At 42.0% G+C, this 23232-nt stretch overlaps 1 protein-coding gene across 1 annotated transcript in view; it reads right to left on the bottom strand.

Annotated features, from left to right (window-relative positions):
* gtf3c2 (general transcription factor IIIC, polypeptide 2, beta) overlaps window positions 1-23232 on the bottom strand; it is a 140051-nt gene that overhangs the window by 59328 nt on the left and 57491 nt on the right. The gene's annotated exons all lie outside the window — the stretch shown is intronic.

The following is a 23232-nucleotide window of genomic DNA, read 5'->3' as shown; positions in this document are numbered from 1 at the left end:
AGTATGGAAACAGGCTTTTTGGCCCAACAAGTCCATACCGACCCTTTGAAGAGTAACCCACCCTAACCCATTCCTCACCCTATACTTACCCCTGATTAATGCACCTAACACTATGGGCAATTTAGCACAGCCAAATCACCTAACCTGCACATCTTTGGATTGTGGGGGGGAAACCAGAGCACCTGGAGGAAACCCACGGGGAGAATGTGCAAACTCCACAAAGACAGTCATCCGAGGCAGGAATTGAACCAGAGTCCCTGGTGCTGTGAGGGAACGATGCTAACCACTGAGCCACCAGGCTGCCATGGATGAGATATTTTTGGTTGCGGATGTTGATTAATTGGTTACTTACTTTTTGGTGTGGATAGGCAAATTCTCAAAAACTGATTTTGTGGATACAGAGAAATGCAACACGTAATTCCAAAAAGTAATTAGCAGCAGGAAAATAACGAGGAGGAGCACATTACTGCAGATGCCGGAATCTGTCCTGAAAATAACAAATGCTGGAGATCACAGTGGCTCAGACAACATCCATGGACCAACATCAAGCTAATGTTTTGAGTCTAGACGATGCTTCATCAGACGTAAGGTGCAGAGGGAGCAGCATTTATTCTACAGTTGCAGGGGAGGCTGGGGTGTAGTGAGCTGGGTGAGAAAGGATTAAGTAATCAGAATGTGAGAATGGTAGAGCAATGGTGCATCTAACTGTTGGGCTTGAAAGAACAGACAGTCCCACTGGGGTGGGGGGAGAAGAAAGAGGACATGGTGACAAAGAATGTAGCAATTAAAGCTAAAAGAAAGGATGAAATTGGAGTTGGTTCACAATATGAAGGCTTTGAACTCTATTAAGTCCAGAAGGTTGTAAAGTGCCTAATCAGAAGATGCTATGTTGTTCCTCCAGTTTACACTGTGATTCACTGGAGTACTGCAGCATGCTAAAGACAGATAAGGGGCCTGAGAACAGAATTCTGTGTTAAAATGACCGGCTGTGGGAAGGTTAGGGTCATGCCTGCGCACAGGCCGGACGTCATCCAGTCTGTGTTTGGTTTCTCCAATGTAGAGTATGCCACATTGGGTGCAGCAATACAATACACAAGATTGGAAGAGGCACAGTTGAAATGCTGTTTCACTTGGAAAGACTGTTCATCCTCTTGGATGGTGAGCAGGGAGATGGTGAATGGGCAGGTGTTGCATCTTCTGCGGTAGCATGGGAAGCAGGGGTGGTGATAGTTGTTGATAAATGGACTAGGGTTTCCCAAAATGCAGACGGAGAGTGAGGGAAGATATGTGGGGTGGACACATTCTGCTGGAGTTGTCTAAAATGGCAGAGAATGATCCTTTGAATATGGAAGCCGGTGCGATGAAAAGTGAGGACAAGGGGGATCCGATCATGCTGGTGTGAGTGATGGGAAGGGGCAAGGACGGAAGCACGAGTGATAGGTCAGAAACGGTTGGGCAGGAAACCACAATTGTGGAAAAAGGAAGCTATGTCAGCAGTGCTGTTTTGCAAGGTGGTATTGTCCAAACAGGCAATGCAGGCAAAGGAACAGGGAGAATGGGATGGAATCCTTACAGGATGTGGGGTGAAGAGCTATGGTGAATGTAGCTATGGGAATCAGTGGCTTTATAGTGAATGGCAGTGGACAAGTTATTCCCTGAAATGGAGACAGAGAGATCAAGGAAAGGAAGTGTTGGAAATGGATGTATAAGTAATAGAGGGATGGAAATAGAAGCAAAACTCAACAAATCTTTCAAGGTCCTGGCAGGAAGCAGCAACGAAGCAGTTGTTGATGTTTCGAAGAGTTGTGGGAGAGGGCCAGAGTAGAACTGGAATAAGGATTGTTCCACATACCCCTTAAAGAGATAGGCATAATTAGGACCTTTGCAGGTGCTCATAGCCACTCCTCTGACTTGGCAGAAATGAGATGAATTAAAAGAGAAATTGTTCAGTGAGAGAACATGTTCAACCAGCGGAGGAGAGTGTTGGTGGTGGTTGGGGAGAGTTCAGGCGTCTGGTCAAGGAAGAAGTCAAGAGCTCACAGACAGTCTTGGTGGGGAATGGAGGCACAGAGGTATTAGATGTCCATGGCGAACAGGAGTCAGTTAGGGCCAGGCAACTGGAAATTGTCAATATGGGGGAGGGCATCAGAGGAATTGCCTATGTAAGTGGGCAAAATCTGGGCAAGGGGAGAGAAGCTGGAGTCAAAGTAGAAGGAAATAAGCTCGGTGGGGTCGGAACCAGCTAATATAATGGGCCTACTGGGGCAGTCTGGCTTTTGGAAATAATAAGACTACCTTCTGTAATTTAGAACCAGCACCTGGTGAAGCACCTTTCACCAGGAACTTTCACAAATACATAGGTTCAGACTTCTGATAATATAAGGCTTAAGAATAGGACCTCCATTATATGATCCTGAAGCAGAGTTAGAAACACTGACACATCAGGAAATGGTAGCTGCATTTGAACAATTTGTTTCAGACTTCAAATACGTGTGGCATAGAGGTACAAGTTCAAAATCGGGTTGGTGTGGCAGACAGCGTAAGTAGAACCAAAATGAAACAGAAAATGAAATGAAATAGAAATAGTGTTATTACTTACTTTGCACAAGCTTTATGCTGTCTGTGAAATTAGGGATAAAGCATTCCGAAATGACAGCCTGACGCAGATCATCAAATCTTGGAGCAGGTTAGCCAAAACTGAGAGGTAAAGCCGAATACAGTCGCTTGATTGAAGGGGGCAGAAGGTGACTGGTTCCACAGTTAAAGATTCTGACTTATTAAAAGTCCCAGCTTACAGAAACTGATGAGGGGGAATAAACCTTTAGGCTTGAGATGGTTTTTAACTGCAGAAACACAGCTCTTTCCCTTTACAGGCCTGAATGCTTTCACAAATATTCACATCGCCAAGCTGATCAGCTCCTTGGGAGCCCAACACAGTAGTTGGCAAGCAGAATGCCTTTGTCATTGATAACTGGCCATTAGTCCTCTGACCAATCAGTTGCTTGCTGCTAAGCCAAAGCTCCATTCATACACAGCCTGATGTCAGCCGGTCAGTAACCATTAGTGCTTGAACAAGCAACAATTTAAATAGTATTCGGAGGAGTTTCAGATTCCTTGCTTTTAAAAAGAGCAGGAATCCTTCAACAATCTTTGATTTTTAAAGTAGTTTTTTTTCCCATTTCAGTCCACAACACACCCAAAAATACAGAGAACTAAAAAGATATAACCCTTACACATTTCATGAGACACTGGCACTCATGATAGGAAATGAAGGAACTGCTGTGCAGTACTGGTACTTTTTTCTTTGGTGTTTATACCATTGAGATAGGCTCTAACTTCAACTAGGCCTGGGATCAGAACTCTAAATAAAAGGATAAATAGTGAAAATAAATATTTGACTATTAAGATAACATGATAGAAGTTTGAAAACAAACAAAAAAAAAGAGAAGAGAGCGGAACAATCAAAAATTGTGTTTTATGATCTATGGGCAAAGGTAAAATCAAAAGGCAGAGAATACAGAAAATAGGAACAGGAAAACATAACTCAACACTTTAAGCCTGTTCCACCATTCAACATCATGGCTGATTATCCAACTCTGTTCCGACTTTTGTCCCATATCCTTTCATATGTTTATCCCTAAGAAATATATCTATCTCCTTCTTGATTACATTTAATGTTTTGGCGTCAACTGCTTTCTATGGCAGAGACTTCCACAGGCTCATCACTCTCTACCTGAAGAAATTTCTCAAGAGACAAACACTGCACTTGCTGAAATCTAAAGTAGACAAGCAGGAGGCTGGAAGAACACAGCAAGCCAGGCAGCATCAGGGGGTGGAGAAGTCAATGTTTAGGGTGTAACCCTTCTTCAGGAATGGAGGTGGGGGGAGGAGGAGATACAGATAAAGAGGGAGTGAGGAAGGGTTTTATGTGGGGAGAGGGTTGGAGTGGTGTGGTAGTGATAGGTGAACACAGGTAGCGGTTGGTTGATGGGAGGAAAGAATCTGGTTGGTAGCTGGAAGGATTGGTCGGTCGTTGGAATGGAAGGTGGCGGGGGCGGGTGGCGAGGGCTGGTGGGACAAGAGGTGGGAGCTGGAAAGGCAGTTTGGGATGGGAAGGGAGGTTATTTTAAAATGGAGAACATAATGTTGAGTCCTTAGATTTTACTTAGATTACTTACAGTGTGGAAACAGGCCCTTCGGCCCAACAAGTCCATACCGACCCGCCGAAGCGCAACCCACCCAAGCCCTTTCCCTATATTTACCCCTTCACCTAATACTATGGGCAATTTAGCATGGCCAATTCACCTAACCTGCACATTTTTTTTTGGATTGTGGGAGGAAACCAGAGCACCCGGAGGAAACCCACGCAGACACGGGGGGAATGTGCAAACTCCACACAGGGAGTCGCCTGAGGCAGGAATTGAACCCAGGTCTCTGGCGCTGTGAGGCAGCAGTGCTAACCACTGTGCCGCCCATTTATAAATACAGCATTCGAGTTTATCGGCAGAAACCGCAGCGGTGGGATCGAACCCACGCCTCTTTCGAGACTGGAACCTAGATCCAGCGCCTTAGACCACTTGGCCACACTACCAGCCTCTGGCCTATAGGCTGCCCAGGCGGAAGATAAGGTGCTGTTCCTTTAAGTTGTGGTCTAAGTCACTGTGGCAATGGAGAAGGTTGAGGATGGACATGTTGGTGAGGGAATAGGAAGGATAATTGAATTGGGCAGTGAATGGGAGGTCAGGTTGGTCCTTGCAACTGAGATGCTTAGCAAAATGGCCCTTTGTTTACTTTTGGTCTCACCGATGTAGAGAAGACCACATCAGGAGCACTGGATGTAGTAAACTGGTTGAGAGGGCTTGCCTGGAAGGACTGTTTGGGGCCCTGAATGGGGGTGAAGGGGTTGGTGTGCTACCAGAGTTTGCATCTTTTATGGTCGCAGGGGAAGATACCGGGGGCTTGGGAGGGGTTGGTGGAAAAATTGTGGCACGAACCAAGGAGTGACGAAGGGAGCAGTCCTGGCGGAAGGCAGAGACTGGTAGGGGAGAGAAAGATGTTCTTGGTGGTGGGGTCTAGTTCGAGTTGGCGCAAGTTGTTTGAGGATGATATGTTAACTGAGGAGGCTGGGTTGGGTGGAAGGTGAGGACAAGGGGACACTGTCTTTATAGCATTAAGGGCCAGGGGAACAGTTTACAGCAGTGGAGCAAGGAATGGAGGAGGTGCAGTGACCCATCCAAACCCAATAAACACTTTACTACTCCGCCCACTAAAAACCTCCCATCGCCATTCCTGAAGAAGGATTATACCTGAAACACTGACTTCTCCACCTCCGGATGCTGACTGACTTGCTGTGTTCTTCCAGTCTCCTGCTTGTCTGCTGAAGAAATTTCTCCTCAACTCAGTCCTTAATGCCCTACATCCTTAGCCTGCGGTTCCTGGTTCTGGACTCAGGAACATCCTTCCTGCACTTACCCTGCCTAGTCCTATTATGAGATTGTATGAGATCCCACCTCATTCTTTTGAACTCCAGTCAATATTGTCCTAACTGATCTTCTTCATACATCAGTCCTCCCATCCCAGAAATCAGTCTGGTAAACCTCTGTTGTATTCCCTCCATAGCCAAAAACTCCTTCCTCAGATGAGTAGACCAAAACTGCAGATAGTACTCCAGGTGTTGTACGACTGCAACAACACATCCCTACTTCTATACTCAATTTCTCTCACTCTGAAGGTCAACATGCAATTTGCCTTTTTCACTAACTGCTCAACCTGCACATGTGTAATTAAGCCAACTGAAAAAAAAAGGAATACCAGTGAAGAATAGGAATACAAAACAAAACTTTCAAGTAAAACAACAAATTATGGGTGCATTGAATATACAAATTATAAGTAACAAACTGAATGAGGTGCGGGGCAAATTAATTTTGGATTTTTAAGATTGGATTTCCTACAGTGTGGAAACAGGCTGTTAGGCCCAACTGGTCCACACTGACCCTCCAAACAGCAACCCACCTAGACCCATTTCCTTCTGACTAATGCACCGAACACTATGTGCAATTTAACATGGCCAATTCACCTGACCTGCACATCTTTGGACTGTGGGAAGAAACCGGAGCACCCGGAGGAAACCCACGCAGACACAAAGAGAATGTCCAAACTCCACACAGACAGTCGTCCAAGGCTGGAATCAAACCTGGGACCCTGACGCTGTGAGGCAGCAGTTCTAACCACTGTGCCACCGGTTGCGACACTGGTCATTTCACAGACATGGCTGTAAAATGTTCAGGACTGGAAACTAAATATATTAGATTATTGGATCAATTGAAAAGACAGGAAATTATTGGTGAGGATTAAGCTTTAAAAATAAGGAAGAAACCACTTCTATGATATAAGAATTTAATGGGGTGTAATTGTAAGCTGACTGTAGTGTATTTATGGTGAAGTTAATACATAAAAATGTTTAATGATTAGCAGCAGTTATCTCTATGCTGCTGGTCGTAGCTATGAAATGGCAGCTTGTACAAATGCTGAAATGGGCTGAAAAGTGGAAGATGAAGTTCGATTTGGATAAATGAGAGGTATTGTATTTTGGTAAAATAAACAAAGGCTTATATAATTAAAAGTAGCGCCTTGGGTAGTGTTGTAGAACTAGAGAGACCTAGGGGTTCAAGTACATAATTAATTGAAGTTTGAATCACACATGGATCGGGTGGTTAAGAAGATGTTTAACATGCTTGCCTTGATTGCTCAGATCTTTGAATATAAGAGTTGGGATGTTATGTTGAGGTTGTACAGGACTTTGCTGAGATCTCTTCTGGAGTACTGTCTCCAGTTCTGGTCTTTCTGTTATAGGAAGGATAATTATTAAGCTGGAGAGGGTTCAGAACGATTTACCAGGATGTTGCCAGCAATGGCGGGTTTGACATATAAGGAGAAATTGAATTGGCTAGGATTTTTTTTTCCACTGGAGCTTAGGAGGTTGAAATCTAAGTTTTATGAAATCATAAGGGTTACAGATAAAATGAATCCCTAAGGTGGGGGACTAGGGAACATATTTTTAAGATGACAGGATTTCTAAAAACTCATGAGGAGCAATTTGTTTTTTAAACACAGTGGTTAGCGTGTGGAATGAACTTCTGGAGGAAGTAGTGGATGCGAAGTACACAAATAAGAAATGTTTGGAGGGACATGGGTCAAGCGCATGCAGGTGAAACTAGTTTAGTTTGGGATTATGGTTGGCATAGATGGGTTGGATAGAAGTGTCTGTTTCCATGCTGCATGACTCTATGACTATGACTCTAAATTAAACAAGCATGCAGCAAAAGGTGAAAAGGTTTCAGAGGGGTTTCTAACTTACATGTAGATTGTGATAAATGGGTTATTATCTGACAGAAAGACAAAAGCGAATGTTTTGAGTATGTCAATTATATTTTTCTACAATGGTATTTCTTAGATCCAAGGAGATAGATCATATTAGATTTAGCAATGAACAATGAGTCAAATTTAATTAACAGCCTAAATGTACATGAACGTTTATCAAATAGTGACCATAGCATTTGAAAGGAAACAAACAAGAAACTGTTTCTTGGATTCTGGATTTAGATAAGGTGACTAAAATGTGATGTGACAAAAACCTTTCAACAAAAAAACTGTACAAATCGGCTGAATAGATAATAGATGATAAGCGGGACGTGGTCAAAAAATAATTTAGTGTGAAACACAACCATCTTATAATCCCAAACTGCAAAATTTCTAGAACTAAGGATCACAAGGAACAGGAGAATCGACGTTTCGGGCATAAGCCCTTCTTCAGGAATGAGGAAAGTGTGTCCATGTGGTGTAAAATTCCAAGCAGTGGAATGTGGTGAAACGGTTAAAAATTATGTCCCAATACATGTGTGAATCTAACCGGAATGGAGGTGTTGCTTAGTCCCGTGTGAATCTTATTACACACCTCCCCGTGTGAATCTTCTTATCTGTATGTAACCAGAATGGAATGTGTTTTTTAGCCTTGCTCTGCTGTTCACATGAATGTTTATATCTGGAAAAGAGTATATCAGCTGGAAAAGTCTCCAGTGCGGAGAGTCTGCTCCGGGGTTACGTTTAACCGCCGAGCGTGGGTTGTTGGCAACCGCTCTACGAGAACTGACGGCTCCCAGTTCCGGTAACATGTAGAGTGAGTATAAGCCAGACCCGTTGTAAGTATGAGACCTGGTTGTGGCGACGCTGCGGGGAATAAAATGCTCATATTCTAGCAGACTCGCCTCTTGGTCGTTTGTTCTGTGTCAGACTACTCTCCTACGAACCTGACCTTGAGAATTTTTTAAAACAGAGAGTCATCATGAAAAATGAGAATTCTTTGAAACCTGACAACAGTGGTGTTACCAATGGAAATAAGAACTAGAAGACCAATTGATGACCAGACCTTGCAAAAGTATTTACAGTGGAGAAAACGATCAGTATGCTGAGTATCCCAAGAAATCTCCTACTGAATCAGGTATGTGGACTTATTAAAATTTGTGTAAGCAAGGTAAAAGTAATGGAAAAAGTAATAGTTCTAAACAGGGGCTAATCTCCAAGATGGTTTTAGCTCAAAGTACTAACAAAAAGGTAAATTGTATGAGGCTAATTTATATTTAATTTGTAAATTTTTTTTCTTAAATTGGCAAGTTCCTTTCGATTGGAAAACTGTACATGGCATTCTACAGAACTATCAAAGTAAAAATTTTTGGATAATGAACCTGAGCAATTTGACATAGATTAAATAAAATTTGAGAGCAGAGCATGTGGTTTGAAGACTCGTGTAGGAGAACTGGCTTTTAATTAATTAGGCACTGGCACCAGTTCTGGGTAAAGATTAAGCAGTATCATTGATGACCTTCACATGAACCTTGCTGGAACCAGTGTACTGGCAAATCATAACAGATACTGAGAAGGGTGTTTTAGCTGAATAGTTGGGGAGAATTTATGTGAAGGCAGATTTGAAAGTTAAAGAGAAAAGGACAATTTTTTAATTAATCATTCATGGGATTAGGTCCTTGGTGGCTTGGCTGGCATTTATTGCCCAGCTCTAATTGTCCAGAGGACAATGCTGTATGTCTGGAGTCACACATAACCGGACCAAGTAAGGATGGCAATTTTCTTCAGCTGATTAAAATATAAAGCTGGATTACTGCAGTTTCTCCCTGACTGGAAGGAATATCTGTTCACTTCTACTGAGCAGTTACATAAACAAACCAGTCTGCCAATCAAGCTGCCATAAAAGAAATTCATTGTTGCAGAGACAGTTTTTCAAATTCCCTATGAGAATCTTCTCCCTTTACCTTGGTATCCTGCTCCCTGACCCGAATTATAGTGTGGGTTTTCAAAATGCCCTGCTACTACCTCCCTAATCATGAATTCTAACATTTTCATAATGAAAGATGTTAGACTAATTGGCGTGTAATTTCCTACTTTCTGCTTCCCCCCCTTTTTGGAAAAACTGATATTATGCATGCGGTTTTCCAGATACAGACCGTTCCAAAAACTGTGAAATTTAGAAAGTTTATAACCAATCATTGTCTCTGTAGCCATTTCCTTTAAGATCCTAGGATGCAAGCCAAGACTTGTAAACTTTAAAACACAATTAGTTTCCTTCTTGAGTACTTTTTCTCCAGTAATTAGAATCATAGAGATGTATAGCACGGAAGCAGACTCTTTGGTCCAACTCGTCCATGCTGACCAGATATCTAACCCAATCTAGTCCCACCTGTCAGTAACCGGCCCGTATTCCTCCAAAGCCTTCTTATTTAAATATCCATCCAGATGATTTTTAAATATTGCAATTGTACTAGTCTCCACCACTTCCCCTGACAGCTCATTCCATAAATATATCACCCTCTGCATGAAAAAGTTGCCCCTTAAGTCTCTTTTATATCTTTCTCCTCTCACCCTAAACCCTCTCACCCTCTAACTCTGGACTCCCCAACCCAGGGAAAAGACCTTGTCTATTTATCCTATTCATGCTCCTTATGATTTTATAAACCTATATAAGATCACCCCTCAGTCTCTGACGCACCAGGCAAAACAGCCCTAGCCTATTCCATTTCTCCCCATAGCTCAAATCCTCCAACCCTGGCAACATCTTTGTAAAACTTTTCTGAACCCTTACAACTTTTACAACATTGTTATCTGCTCATTGTTACCTCACCTTTTCAAAAGCAATACTTTGGCTAAAGTCAGCTGTAAAAGTGCAAATTCAGTGTGATCTGAAATCGACAGCAATATCAAACTGGATTCTGTTCTGAAACAGACACTTTTTACATAGCCTTCTCTTTGCTACTGCCATATGTGTTTCAGTCATCCACAGACAGTAACTACTGACAGCTCTGAACTGATGAAAAACAGTCTTGCTTCAGATCCAACATAAGATACACCAAGCCTACATAAGAGTTGTTCTCAATGAATGACGACACATTTGCATTCCATTCTGAAGAACACTTTCAGCTGAAAATGGTTAGACTCTGCCACAGAATCTTGTTCAATTATCACAATCAGGAACATAAATATCATTATTCAGAATATTGCCATATTTGCATCTTCCAGCACTGACAATGTGACAGGTGCGCAATTGAACAAAAACATCCAATCCCTTAAAAGAGAAGATATTAGAAACTATGACAGGCATATGAACAGGAACTGTTTAGAGGGAGATGGGCCAAGAGCTGGAAAATGGGACTAGATTAATTTAGGACATCTGGTTGGCATGGACGAGTTGGTTTGTTTCCTTGCTGTAAATCTCTATGACTCTACATGTAGGCCCTGAGATAATTAGGCTTTACAATCACCAACAATCTGAAACCTGATGCTATATTCAACATATACATTGCAAAATTTTCAGTTGTTTGATCTAAGTTGAGCAACAGTGTGTCACACAACACCAAATTGACTGAGAATACCAGACTGCCAAATCTAGATCCTGTTATGCATAGACCAAATCCCCTGAAAACATATCAAGGAGATAGCTTAGACCCTAGTTTTTATCTTATTTAAAAACAAATATAAGGCACTGTATTCCAGATAAGATTTGATTCGTCAAACTACTAAGCTTTAAGGAAAATACACTTTATTTTTACACACCAAAATACAAAAAAAAAGGCCTAACTTTAACTCTGATCGAAATACTGAGCAAAACAATACATCATCTCACTGCTACTCATCATGAGTTCCAAAATAGCAGTATCTGATAAACACACCCTGGGTATAGGCAACTTCAACAAAGCAGATTCCCCTGATTTATGATCTCCTCCAATCCAGGAGAAAGGGCAAACCGAAAGAATAAAGCCAGCAGCAGAAAGAGAACAAGCGCTTTGCAGTAGGGGAGGAGGGATGGTGGGGGGGAGAGAGAGAGAGGGTAAACTGGCTACTGGATTACAACCTTGTGGGCACCCTTACAAAGATGCATGCAAGTGAAACATGAAGATGGCATAAACTGACAACTGGGAGACAATCACTGCTGTGATAAATAAAACACAAACATAGCATGGGGTCAGGAGGGCGCACTACAAATTTCAAATTTGAGTATTCCTGGAAAAAATAATTTACATTCTTTAGAAACTTTATCTTGTTTTGCACTTCGACAGGACAGACTTGCAAGAATGCTAAATCTTAAAGGGAACAATTCATACTGCAGAGAGGGGGGGTCCTGATTGGTTGACAAGTGAATTCAAAGTCCTCTGACTCAAGAGTCCAATTGCCAAACAGTCAACAATCTCTCCACATGCAGTCTACAGTTTCACATGTTTCATTTGTGTTAACGTCATCTGGGTACCAGTATAATGTGAATGTGCTGGGTAAATCTGACAGCAATGTCCTGATTTTTATGTTATACTGCATACGTATAGACACTAGATATCATTCTCCAATTTATTCACATTGGATCTGTGTGCCCTAGATCCTACTATTATCTTAAGTTTATGTTCTAAAATCATAAGACTGAAAGAAATAGGAGATGGAATAGATCAACTCGATCTTGGTTTAAATGACTACCTTAACTTTCCTGTCTGTCCTTCATAACCTTTGAGCTCTTTGCGAAATCTGAGCTTCAAAAGGTAGGAGAGATAGGCAGGTAGTACAGGAGCCTTCTGTATTAGTGGTGCTGGAAGAGCACAGCAGTTCAGGCAGCATCCAAGGAGCTTCGAAATCGACGTTTCGGGCAAAAGCCCTTCATCAGGAGCCTTCTGTGGCTATCCCCATTTCAAACAATATGCTGTTTTGGATAATGTAGGGAGTGATGGACTCTCAGGGGAATGTAGCACGAACAGCCAAGTTTCTGGTATCAAGACAAGCTCTAATGCAATGAGGTGTAACGCCAGGTTCCAAGTGAGTGATTGTGTTAGGGGACTCTCTAATCAGAGGCACAGACAGACATTTCTGATGCCAGCAGTGAAAAATCAGAATGATGTGTTGCCTCCCTGGTGCCAGGATCAAGGATGTCTCAGAGAAGGTCCAGAATGTACTCAAAGGGGAGAGGAACCAGCAGGAGGTCATTGTACACATTGGAACCAATGACATAGGAAGGGAAAAGGTTGAGATTCTGAAGGGAGAATGTAGGCAGTTAAGCAGGAATTTAAAAAGGTCTTCAAGGGGAGTAATATCTGGATTATTCCCAGTGCTACGAGCTAGTGAGGGGAGGAATATATGGCGGAGGAACTGGTATATGGGAGAAGGGTTCACATTTTTGGATCATTGGAATCTCTTCTGGGGTGGAAGTGACCTGTACAAGGAAGATTGATTGAAGCTGAATTATAATATACTGGCAGGGAGAATTGCTATAGCTGCTCGGGGGATTTAAGCTAGTAAGGTCAGGGGGGTGGGGTGGGGGGGAGCCAAGGGTGATAATGAGGAAAGAGATCAATTGGACATGGGTACAGTTGAGAAAAGAAGCGACTCAGTTAGGGACAAAGCAGAGAACAAGGTAGGACTGATAAATTAAACTGTATTTATTTCAATGCAAGAGGCCTAACAGGGAAGGCAGATGAATTCAGGGCATGATTACGAACATGGGACTGGGATATCATAGCAATTGCAGAAACATGGCTCACAGATGGGCAGGACTGGCAGCTTAATGTTCCAGGATACAAATGCTATAGGAAGGATAGAAAGGGAGGCGAGAGAGGATGGGGAGTGGCATTTTTGATAAGGAATAGCATTACAGCTGTACTTAGAGAGGATATTTCTGGAAATACATCCAGGGAAGTTATTTGGGTGGAACTGAGAAGTAAGAAAGGGGCAATCACCTTATTGGGATTGTATGATAGACCCCCTAATAGTCAGCTGGAAATTGAGAAACAAATTTGTAAGGAGATCTCAGTTATCAGCAAGAATAATAGGGTGGTTATGGTAGGGGATGTTATCTTCCCAAACACAGACTGGGACTGCCATCGTGTTAAGGGTTTAGATGGAGAGGAATTTGTTAAGTCTGTATAAGATGTTCTGATTTAGTATGTGGACATATTTACAAGAGAAGGTGAAAAACCTAACTTACTCTTGAGAAATAAGGCAGGGCAGGTGATTGAGATGTCAGTGGGGGAACTTTGAGGCCAATGATCATAATTCTATTAGTTTTAAAATACTGATGGAAAAGGATAGACCAAATCTAAAAGCTGAAGTTCTAAATTGGAGGAAGGCTAATTTTGACGGTATTAGGCAAGAACTTTTAAAAACTGATCGGGGCAGATGTTCGCAGGTAAAGGTACGGCTGGAAAATGGGAAGCCTTCAGAAACTAGATAACAAGAGACTAGAGACGTTATATCCCTGTTAGGATGAAAGGAAAGGTTGGTAGATGTAGGGAATGCTGGATAATGAGTGAAATTGAGGGTTTGGTTAAGAAAAAGGAAGAATGTGTCAGGTATAGGCAGGAGAGATCAAGTGAATCCTTGGAAGAGTACAAAGGCAGTAGCAGTATACTTAAGAGGGAAATCAGGAGCTTTGGCAAATGCAATTAAAGAGAATCCAAAGGGTTTTTACAAATACATGAAGAACAAAAGGGTGATTAGGGAGAGAATAGGGCTCCTCAAAGATCAGCAAGGCAACCTTTGCATGCAGTTGCAGGAGACTGGGGAAAAACTAAACAAGTATTTTGCATCAGTGTTTACTGTGGAGAAGGACATGGACAATATAGAATGTAGGGAAATTGATGGTGACATCTTGAAAAATGTCCATATTAGAGATGTGGTGGTACTGGATGTCTTGAAACGCAGGACCTGATTGAGTCTACCCTAGAACTCTGTGGGAAGCTAAGGAAGTAATTGCGGGGCCTCTTACTGAGATATTTGTATCATCGATAGTCGCAGGTGAGGTGCTGGAAGACTGGAAGTTGGCTAACGTGGTGTCACTATTTAAGAAAGGTGTTAAGGTCAAGCCAAGGAACTATAGACCAGTTAACCTTACTTCAGTGGTGGGCAAGTTGCTGGAAGGAATCCTGAGGGACAGGATTTGCACGTATTTGAAAAGGCGAGGACTGATTAGGGATAGTTAACATGGCTTTGTGCGTGGGAAATCATGTCTCATGACTTGACTGAGTTTTTTGAGGAAGTAACAAGGAAGATTGATGAGGGCAGAGCGGTGGACGTGATCTATATGGCTAGAAAGGGAGGACCTGTTGGGGAGTATCAAGCACTAGGAAGGAAATTGAAGAATAGGTCCTCGAGGGTCATAATCTCTGGATTACTGCCCGAGGCTAATTGGCATAAGGATAAGAAAATTAGGGAAGTAACCACGTGGCTCAGAGAAATTCCATTTCATGGGACATTGGTATCAGTTTTGAAACCGGGGCAATCTGTACCAATGGGACGGTCTCTGTGAAACAATCTGGAACCTGTGTTCTAGCGAAAAGGATAAATAGAGTGGTCACTAGAACTTTAAACTTGTGAGTCGTGGGAAGGGAAAGGGAAAGCAACAGGGAGTATGAAGTCAAATAGAAAGATAAGCAGCAGGATAGCATGTGTGCAGGGTTTAAGTTCAAGGCAGACTAGGAATGAAGCAAAAAGGAAGGATAACTTAGGACATATTACTAGAGGTGATGGAAATGATGAGGATAAGAAAATTAGCACTAAGGTGCATTACCTGAATGCTCATGGCATTCGTAACAAAGAAGATTAATTAACAGCACAAATCATCTTGCATGATTATGATGTGGTACGCCTCACAGAGGTTGCAGGGGGTTCAGGACTGGCAGTTAAACATGCAAGGATTTACAATTTATCGAAAAGAGGGGCAAATGGGCAGAGGGGGCGGCGTTGCCTTGTTAGTTAAGAATGAAATTAAATCCATGGCACATATGGTCAGATGATGTGGATTCTGTGTGGGTGGAGTTGAGGAACCACAATGGCAAAAAAAAACCATAATGGGAGTAATGTACAAAACTCCCAGCAATGGTCAGGACTGGGGGCGCAAGATGTACCAGGAAATAGATAGGGCATGTCAGAAAGGCAAGGTCACGGTGATCATGGGGGACTTCAACATGCAAACTGACTAGGTGAATATGTTGCTGGTGGATCCAAAGAAAGGGAATTCATGGAATGCTTACAGAATGGCTTTTTGGAACAGTTTGTGATAAAGCACACAAAGGAGCAGGCTATTCTGGACCTAGTGCTATGTAATGAGCCAGAGTTTATAAAAGATCTTACAGTAAGGGAACACTTAGGAGGCAGCAATCATAATATGGTAGAATTCAGTTTGCAGTTTGAAAGAGAGAAGGCAAAATCGGATGTAATGGTGTTACAGTTAAATAAAGATAATTACAAGGGCGTGAGAGAGGAACTGACGAAAATCGACTGGAAGCAGAGCCTACTGAGGAAGGCAGTAGAGCAACAATTGCAGGAGTTTCTGGGTGTAATTGAGGACACAGAGATTCATTCCAAAGAAAAGGAAGATTCTCCGGGGGTGGGGCATAGGAGAGTGGAATTACACAGCCATGGCTGACAAAGGAAGTCAGGAAATGTATCTAGGAAAAGACTGAGCCTATAAAGTGGCGAAGTGCACTAGGAAATCAGAAGATTGGGAAGACTACAAAAACAAACAGAGGATAACAAAGGAGAGAAATAAGGAAAGAGAGGATCAAATATAAAGTTAAGCTAACCAGTAATATTAGAAATGATAGTAAAAGTTTTTTTCAAATAAAAAACAAACGAGAGGCAAAAGTAGAAAGTGAGTTGCTCCAAATTGATGCAGGAAGGCTAGTGATGGAAGATGAGGAAATAGCTGAAGAACGTAATAAATACTTGGTGTGTCAGTCTCCACAGTGGAAGACATGAGTAATATGCCAACAATTAGGGAGAGTCAAGGGGCAGAGTTGAGTATGGCAGCAATTACAAAAGAGAAAATACTAGAAAAGCTAAAAGGTCTAAAAATTGATAAATCTCCCAGCCTGGATGGGCTACATCCTAGAGTTCTGAGGGAGGTGGCTGAAGAAATAGCAGAGGCATTGGTTGTAATCTTTCAAATATCACTGGAGTCAGGGAAAGTTCCAGATGATTGGAAAATCACTGTTGTAACCCCCTTGTTCGAGAAAGGATGGAAAATTACAGGCCAATTAGCCTAATTTCAGTTGAAGCTAAAATTCTAGAATCCTTGTCATTAAGAATGAGGTTTCTAAATTCTTGGAAGTGCAGGGTCGGATTAGAACAAGTCAGTATGGATTTAGTAAGAGGAGGTTGTGCCTGACAAACCTGTTAGAATTCTTTGAAGAGGTAACAAGTAGCTTAGACCAGGGAAACCCAGAGGCTGTTATCTATCTCGACTTCCAAAAGGCCTTTGATAAGTTGTCTCACGGGAGGCTGCTGAGTAAGGTGAGGGCCCATGGCGTTCGAGGTGAGCTACTGGCATAGATTGAGGATTGGCTGTCTGACAGAAGGCTGAGAGTTGGGATAAAAGGTTCTTTTTCAGAATAGCAGCTAGTGACAAGTGATATCCCGCAGGGTTCAGTATTGGGACCGCAGCTTTTCACTTTATATATTAATGATCTGGATGAAGAGAGTGGGGGCATTCTGGCGAAGTTTGCCGATGATACGAAGTTAGGTGGACAGGCAGGTAGTCCTGAGGAGGTGGGGAGGCTGCAGAAAGATTTTGACAGTTTAGGAGAGTGGTCCAAGAAATGGCTGATGAAATTCAATGTGAGCAATTGCGAGGTATTGCACGTTGGAAAAAAGAACGCAGGCACAGACTATTTTATAAATGGTAAGAAACTTCATAAAGCCAAAGTACAAAGGGAGCTGAGAGTGCCAGTCCAGGATTCTGTAAAGGTTGACTTGCAGGTTGAGTCCGTGGTTAAGAAAGCAAATGTAATGTTGTCATTTACCTCAAGAGGGTTGGAATATAAAAGCAGTGATGTGGGGTTCTGTCCTGGTGGCGGTTGGAGGGGCGGGGCTCAAGGGCAGAGGAGTGGGAAGTGGAGGAGATGCGGTGGAGAGCATCGTCGATCACGTCTGGGGGGAAATTGCAGTCTTTGAAGAAGGAGGCCATCTGGGTTGTTCGGTATTGGAACTTGTCCTCCTGGGAGCAGATGCGGCGGAGACGAAGGATACCCTTCCATATCCACCACAAATTCACCTGCACTTCCACACACCTCATTTACTGCATCCGCTGCACCCGATGTGACCTCCTCTGTATTGGGGAGACAGTCCACCTACTTGCGGAACGTTTCAGAGAACACCTCTAGGCCACCCGGACCAACCAACCCAACCACCCCGTGGCTCAACACTTCAACTCCCCCTCCCACTCCACCAAGGACATGCAGGTCCTTGGACTCCTCCATCGCCAGACCATAGCAAGACGACGGCTGGAGGAAGAGCGCCTCATCTTCCGCCTAGGAACCCTCCAACCACAAGGGATGAACTCATATTTCTCCAGTTTCCTCATTTCCCCTCTCCCCCTCCCCCCACCTTGTCTCAGTCCCAACCCTCAAACTCAGCACCACCTTCCTAACCTGCAATCTTCTTCCTGACCTCTCTGCCCCCACCCTCACTCCGGCCTATCACCCTCACCTTAACCTCCTTCCACCTATCGCATTTCCAACGCCCCTCCTCCCTACCTTTTATCTTAGCCTGCTTGGCACACCCTCTTCATTCCTGAAGAAGGGCTCATGCCCGAAATGTCGATTCTCCTGCTCCTTGGATGCTGCCTGACCTGCTGCGCTTTTCCAGCAACACATTTTCAGCTCTGATCTCCAGCATCTGCAGTCCTCACTTTCTCCTAGTTGTTATGGGGTCGGTCTTTAACTTTCCAAATATTGACCGGAAATGCTGTACTTCGAGTACTTTAGATAAGTCAGTCTTTGTCCAATGTGTGCAGGAGGTGTTCATGACACAATATCTAGATAGGCCAACAATAGGGTGAGGCGACATTGGATTTGGTACTGGGTAATTAACCAAGCCAGTTGTTAGATTTGGAGGTAGGAGAGCACTTTGCTGATAGTGATCACAATTCGGTTACATTTACTTTAACGATGGAAAGGGATAGGCATATACTGCAGGGCAGGAGTTATAGCTGGGTAAAAGGCAATTATGATGCAATTAGACAAGATTTAGGATGCATAGAATGGGCACAATTGAAATGTGGAGTTTGTTTAAGGAACTGTTACTGTGTGTCCTTGATAAGTATGTACCGTTCCGGCAGGTCAAGTGAGGGAACAGTGGTTTACTGAAGAAATTGAATCGCTCGTCAAGAGAAAGAAGGTAGCTTATGTCAGGATGAGACGTAAAGGCTCAGTTAGGGCGCTTGAGAGTTACAAGTTAGCCAGGAGAGGACATGAGAAGTCTTTAAGCAGTTAGGATCAAGGAAAATCCTAAAGCTTTCTATAGGTAGGTCAGGAATAAAAGAGTGACTAGAGTAACATTAGGGCCAATCAAGGACAGTAACGGGAAGTTGTGCGTGGAGTGAGAGGAGATAGGAGAGGCACTAAATGAATATTTTTCATCAATAGTCACATCAGAAAAAGACAATGTTGTCAAGGAGAATACTGAGATACAGGCTATTAGACTAGAAGGGATTGAGGTTCATAAGGAGGAGGTGTTAGCAATTCTGTAAGTTTGAAAATAGGTAAGTCCCCTGGGCTGGATGGGGTTTATCCAGGATTCTCTGGGAAACTAGGGAGGAGATTGCATAACCTTTGGTTTTGATCTTTAGATCATCATTGTTTACAGGAATAATGCCAGAAGAGCGGAGGATGGCAAATGTTGCCTCCTGTTCAAGGAAAGCAGGGACAACCCTAGTAATTATAGACCAGTGAGCCTTACTTTGGTTATGGGTAAAGTGTTGGAAAGGACTATAAGAGATAGGATTAATCGTCATCTCGAAAGGAATAATTTGATTAGGGATAGTCAACATGGTTTTGTAAAGGGTAGGTCGTGCCTCACAAACCTTATTGAGTTCTTTGAGAAGGTGACCAAACAGGTGAATGAAGGGAAAGGGATTGATGTGGTGTATATGGATTTCAGTGAAGTGTTTGATAAGGTTCCCCATGGTAGGCTATTGCAGAAAATGTGGAGGTATGACTAAGGGTGAATTAGTGGTTTGGATCAGAAATTGGCTAGCTGAAAGATGACAGAGGTTGGTGGTTGATACCCAAAGATGGGGATGCAATGAAAGTTTATGGCAATAAAAATAATGTGCATTATGAATACCCCACACACCAAATTATTTTGTATCTGCAGTCCCACTTTCAATATAAACTGGATGGTGGTGAGACAAAATAGCAAAAATGAACTGAACTTCAACTTCTACCCTGCGATACATTTATGTCATCATCTGTAAGGTGGTCTGCCCAGATTCATGAGTGAAACAAGGCAGGAACACCCTAGGTAAAATATTAAATATAGGATGAAACATCAAAATAACTCAAGCCTCTTGTAAAGAATGTTGAATGGAAGGGCTTTCATTTCACTGCCTGTCCAATGTATGCCTATTCACTTTTAGATATCCAAATTACATAAGCAGCTCTGAATTTGTTTTTGCAGATTTTCCATTCTGTTGCAAGCTTATAGAAATAATATCACAAACAATTATAAACATGAAATAAATGTATGCACAAAAATGAGAATACTATTCAAAGTAACAGATTAAGCACTTCCAGCAAAATATTCAGATTTGTATATATCTTTTCAAAATTATGAAAAAAGGGATATTTTAGCATATCTAAATGTTAGAGATTTTTAAATATGAAATCATAGCAAATATGCCAACTATTTTATAATTATTAGTATTCGTAATATTCACTGTTTTAAGGAACCCAGCACTAGTTTCTTTGCTCCCTCATGCCACTAGTTTAAGGCAAGACTTACAAGTACAAGCCATTAAACAATGTCCAATATCCCACACCCTGTATGAAGCTTGTAGGACCAGTCGGGAAACTAACATCCCACGATCAACTTAGTTTGGTTATAATCATATGGTCAAAGTACATTCACTGATCAATCTACTACAGTATTCTATTATTCTGCTTAAGTATAGCCAATGCAGATCTTGGTAGTGCAACATCATGTGATTTCAGGTGTATATTTCCGAGGTTGAATAAGACAGAAAATGGTATATTCCCTGGCCAGTTAGCCCTTACCAAGAAATCTTTGTATTTTGCGTACCAAGTAAAGCAAACGTTTAAATGCAACCTTTGTATTTGTGTTAAACTTGTAACAATGTGTTTAAGTTTTTTTTTGATTTAACCTATTTTTCCAATTACCCTGTTCAGAGATAGTATTACATACCTCTGGAGCAGATGGGACTTGAACCTCTTGGTCCAGAGGTAGGAACACCACCACTGCACAACAAGATAATGTTTTATATTTTAACATACCCTGCATAACAATTTGCAGAGATTAGTATTTTCTGTATTAGTTATACCTTTACAGTATAAAAGGATATCAAAAACTGTTTCCAAGTACTGAAAAACAGTAGAACCAAACCAGGGAAAAGCATACGGTCAGTAATATATCTGATTTTTTTTCATTCACGGGATGCAGACATTTATTGCCACTCCTAATTATACAGAGGGCAGTTAAGATCAACCACACTGCTGTGGGTTTGAAATCCTATTAAGCCCAGACCAGGTAAGGACTGCACTTTCCTTCTCTTAACTAATTAAAAAATTAGTTAATTAGATGGGATTTTCCAACAATTGAAGATGGCTTCATGGTCACCATTTATTGAAATGTTATTGAATTCAAATTCCACCATCTGCCACGGCAGGATTCAAACACAGGATCCAAGAACATTACATGGATCTCTTGCTTGATTGTCAAATGATAATACCTTCCCCTTTAATGGGAACTTCACCAAATTAAGTGAGAATTGAGACTTGCTTTAACTTTAACAAAACTGTAAAGAAAATTTCTAATCATCCTCTTATCTTTATAAAGTTACAATAACAAAACCAAATGAAGATAGTGAATCCATGGATAACACAACTTCAAGAACAAGTCAAGGGATAGAGGGAAGTGACAACAACATCCATCACCCTTAACAGCCAATTAGAGGTTGATTGTGTGTTCTTAAATCACTTCGCAATAAGTCATGCCTAGCTTAGATCAGACAGAATGGAATAATATAATTGATCATGCTGTGAATTGTGACTTACAAAGAGTTAATGAGCAGCACCTTTCGGTGAAGGAGGAGCACTTGAGAAGGTTTAACATTATCATGTTTCCAATCAGGAGTGGACAGTCCTTAAGGCATTCAAGGGAGACAGAGACCCAGTGTCAACCTGCACCCTTAAGGTGAATTAGAATGTAAGAGCCACAGTAGACCCATTGAGTCACTGCCCTACTTTAGTAAGCCTGTCACCTTCTTGGTTAAACTCCCAAATGAACATTTTAATATTGGAATTTGTGTTTACATTATGTTAGTTCCTTAAAGCTTCCGGGCTTTTTGCAGGGCTGAAACAAATGGTAGTGGTTCAGGATATATAATTGTGATCCAAAACCAGAAGGCAGAAATTCTCCATCTAAAAAATCCTAGCTTGACTTTACAGACAGAAGCAAAGTTGGCTTTTTGAGTCATCTGGCCTTGGCTGTCTGCCTTTCTCCAACTCTCTCACTGCAAAAAGAGTTAGATGTATGACCTAAAGCCCATAATTTTCCCCAGCCCTCAAAACAGGTTGCCATGTTATACTGCAAGTCAAAACAAAGCAGTAGAACCATTTATGCCCTCTTCCAACTCATTATGATATCTACCTGCTGCCAGCACCATTAATTCACCCTGTTATGAAGACATCACCAGTGAAAATAAAGGAGACAGATTGACTTTTCCTATTTTTAGCTTTGTGATCAAGGGTACATAGGTCAGCAAAGCGTTCCCTCAATCTTACAGCACTATTTGCATCTAGGCTCAGCATTAGTTTATCTCATTATTTATATTTATAGTGTTTTACAGCATAGAAACAGACCCTTCAGTCCAATTCATTCTTGCTGACTAGATATCCATTTGCCAGCATTTGGCCCATACTTCTCTAAACCCTTCCTATTCATGTACCCATCCACGTGACTTTAACACCATCCAATGTAATTGTACCAGCCTCCACACTTCCTCTGGCAGCTCATTCCATACATGCATGGTTCACTGCTTCAAAAGGTTGCCTCTTTGGTCCTTTTAATATCCTTCCCCTCTCACCATAAATCTACGCCCTCTAATTCTGGGCTCCCCTATCCAAGGAAAAAGACTTTGGCTACTCATCCCATCCACGCCCCTCATAATTTTATAAACCTCTATCAGGTCACCCCTTAGCCTCTGACCCTCCAGGGAAAATAGCCATAGCTTATTCAGCCTCTCCCTATAGTTCAAATCCTTCAACCCCACCAACATCCTTGTAAATCTTTTCTGAAACCTTTCAAGTTTCACAATATCTTTTTGATAGCAGAGAGACCAGAATCGAATGCAGTATTCCAAAAGTGGCCTAACCAATGTCCTATATAGCTGCAAAATGACGTCCCAACTCCAACACGCAATGCACTGACGAATTGTACCAAATGCCTTCTTCACTATCCCGTCTACTTGTGCGTCAGCCTTCTAGGAACTATGTACCTGCATGACGACTAGAAAATATAAACTAATTTCAAATATACTGTTTATCAATTATTTACGTTTCACATCTCAAAACAATTCTTCACAAATATAACCATTTAAGGACTATTCTCCTTAGGAAGTACCTATTATTAAATTCTCCACCAAAGCAACAATATCTCACTATCATGGTGAGAAGGAAT

Source organism: Chiloscyllium plagiosum, chromosome 3, assembly GCF_004010195.1.
Source record: "Chiloscyllium plagiosum isolate BGI_BamShark_2017 chromosome 3, ASM401019v2, whole genome shotgun sequence".
NCBI classification, from domain to species: Eukaryota; Metazoa; Chordata; class Chondrichthyes; order Orectolobiformes; family Hemiscylliidae; genus Chiloscyllium; species Chiloscyllium plagiosum.
The sequence above is the reverse complement of the archived record's forward strand: the minus strand, read 5'-3'. Positions and strand labels throughout refer to the sequence as shown.